Raw genomic sequence first — 3114 nt, 5'->3', positions numbered from 1 at the left:
TGGTTGGGGAAGGGGAGGGAATGCATTTTAAAATAAATAAGAAAAATTGGGGATTTTGCTACAAGGGAGCAGTACACATCTACCATCATCAAGGCAAGGGAAGAGGAGGGGAATACCGAAGCATTATGGGTCAGGATACAGGGGAGTCCAGGGGAAAAGGATTTGGTAGTGGGGGTCTACTAGAGACCCCTTCATCAGGATGATGACCTAGACCTGGTATTCGCCAGACAGCTCTCAGTGGCCATTCAGGCAAGAGAGGCAGTGGTCATGAGGGACCTAAATTACCCGGATATCCGCTGGGAGGAGCAAATGGCCAAAACAAACCACTCACATAGGTTCTTACACTCCATGCAGGACCTCCACCTAACCCAGGTGTCCAACCCCTCCAGGGGTAACGCCTTGCTAGATCTGGTCTTAGTAACAGGGGATGATCTTGTGGGTAGCCTGTGAGTGCACAGTAGCCTAGACATAGGGATTTGGAAAAAGTTTCAAAATTGTCAAAATGTTTCATAGTTTCATAGTTGTTAGGGTCAGAAGGGACCTCAATAGATCATTGAACCCGACCACCTGCGCTGGGCAGGAAAAAGAACTGGGGTCATATGACCCCAGTCAGGTGCTTGTCCAGTCTCCTCTTAAAGACTCCCAAGGTTGGGGACAGCACCACTTCCCTTGGAAGCCCATAAAGAAGTTCTTCCTTGTTTCCAAACTAAATCTGCTCTCTCTCAGTTTGTGTCCCTTATTCCTGGTTATTCCAAGGGGTGCCCTGGTAAACAGAGGATCTCCTATTTCTCGCTGCTCCGCCATCCTCCCCCCCGTGCCCGATGAATTTGTAAGTGGCCACAAGTTCCCCTCTCAGCCTTCTCCTGAGGAGGCTGAAGAGGTCCAGGTCCCTCAGTCTCTCATTGTAGGGCCTTACCTGCAGGCACCTATCCATATGAGTAGCTCTCAGCTGGACCCTCTCAAGGTTACCCACATGCCTCTTGAACTGCAGTGCCCAAAACTGGATGCAGCACTCCAACTGCAGCCTGACAAATGCCACATAGAGGGGAAGTATCACCTCCAAGATTGCTTTCTCCTGCTGTGCTGCTGAAGTCATCCCCTAACCTACAGGTGTGTTGGTGATTCCTTCTCCCTAGATGCAGCACTTTGCACTTGTCTTTTTTAAACTGCATCCTATTCTTTTCTGCCCAATTCCTTGAAAAGAATGTGTTCTGTTCGTTTCAAGGAATAGTCTTGTTTTCTGGTTCAATATTACTTTTATTTTTTAAATGTTAATTTATGGAAAAAAATAAAAACTCTAAATGATTAATTATTGAAACATTTCAACAAATCCAGTCCACTTTATTTTCTGATTATTGATTCCTGAAAGTTTTTGTGATTTCACTTTTTTATCTTAATTTAGGATGGGAAAAATTTCAGAAGCTTACAGAATAAGAAAACAGTTTCCCACCCAGTTTTAATTAATAATTTTCATATGCAAGCTCTTTGAGAAATACTTAAATACTTATAAAGTGTCAAAATCAATCTATATTAGCTAATACAGACAACAAAAATGTGGGAAAAAATAAAAGCAGTTATACATCTTTTGCTGTATGCATGCCTTCACCATTCTTGAATGCTCTGTGGGCTTAGACCAGTCTCCCAAAGAACAAAGATTCTCCATTCAACTGGAACTGAACTGCTGCTGTCACAGGCCTGTATTCAAGTCCAATATGAGGCTTTTTTCATGCTGGCTGGGGGCATGGCTTGCCTTGGATTTAAGTAGGTATGGAGTTTGTTTTGTGAATTATGAACTCTCTTTAGCTCAGCTTCCTTTGACCTTGGTTGGTGCTTCAGTCTGAAACAGTTCCCTATGGTATAAATGAATGGCCTTTTCCACTGGTGGATTAGGAGGGCATGCAGTGGTGTAGCCACACCCTTCCTTTTCTGACTGTTGCAGGAGCAGCAGCTTGGAACTTAAACCCCAGGTAAGAATTCCCCCCACCCCCCCCCTTCATGCTCAATCATGTCCCTTCCATCCCCTCCCCACCCTGCCACTGTCACTGTCCCCACCCTTCCAAGGGTAAAGGGAGCTCCTGTCCACTCCATCTAGGCAGTGCAGGAGCTGGGTTAAGGCCAGGACTGTGACAGCAGCAGCAGCTGGGCCACTGTAGGCGTGTGGCTGCATTTTCAGAATCAAAAGTGAATGTCTGTTCACTTGCTTATTGGTTTAACCTAAACTAACCTGCAAAGATTAAATCAATTCAGCCTTGGGCTTTTTGACTGTTTGTTCTTAGCCTAGCTGTATACATGGAAGTTGGAGAAATGTGGCTTTCCTGAAGTTTTACTGTACATTACGAGCATATTTCCAATCTAATACTGCTGTTAATAATTGTTGCTGGGGTTATGTTGCAGCTGTCTTCTGTCCAGCTAGGATGAAAAGAGTCTCTGACCCAGTGGCATATTTGCATTTATGGCAATTGAATGACAAGCAGCCTTCTGCATAGAGTGCATACAGAGGCTTAAATCTGTCTTTACCTTTAGGTGGCTAAGTGACTTTAGATCCTGCAGTTTGGCTTTTAATAATATCCTCCAGATTTTTTTTATCATGCTTCCCTCTGTACAACTGTACTTGTCCTTATAAGCATGCTAAGAAAGTTTCCGTAATAGTCATTTAAGCTCTGCTGCATTCCTATTTCACCTAGGAAAGGACACAAGTCTGCAGTAGGACTCAGCATTTTAGTTGGGGAAAATCTATGACAGGGAAAAAAAGAGGAAAACAACCCTTTTAGTGCAATAATCTCACAGTTAGGGAACTTACTGGGGGCGTGGGAGCCCTTGGGTCTAGAACACCTTTAGCCAAAGGAAAGTTGAAGCACCTCCCACTTCCTAATTAAATACTCTTACAAGCAGACCATGGCCTAGGCAAGGCTAAGACCATTTGCCATGCTCCCTGCTGAAACTGACCCACCAAGTCCAAAATGTGAGCAAGCCAGAAGGAGCCTAACTGTAGCTTAGTTTTGGATCATTATTTGTTACTTAAATATCTAAGTACTTAAATATGAACAGGTGACATGTTTAAGTTATCTAAGTACTTAAATATGAATAGGTGACATGTCAGAGCAGGAAGAAAAC

Source organism: Gavialis gangeticus, unplaced genomic scaffold (assembly GCF_001723915.1).
Source record: "Gavialis gangeticus isolate Ggan-Ray unplaced genomic scaffold, GavGan_comp1, whole genome shotgun sequence".
Classification (NCBI taxonomy): Eukaryota; Metazoa; Chordata; order Crocodylia; family Gavialidae; genus Gavialis; species Gavialis gangeticus.
The sequence above is the reverse complement of the archived record's forward strand: the minus strand, read 5'-3'. Positions refer to the sequence as shown.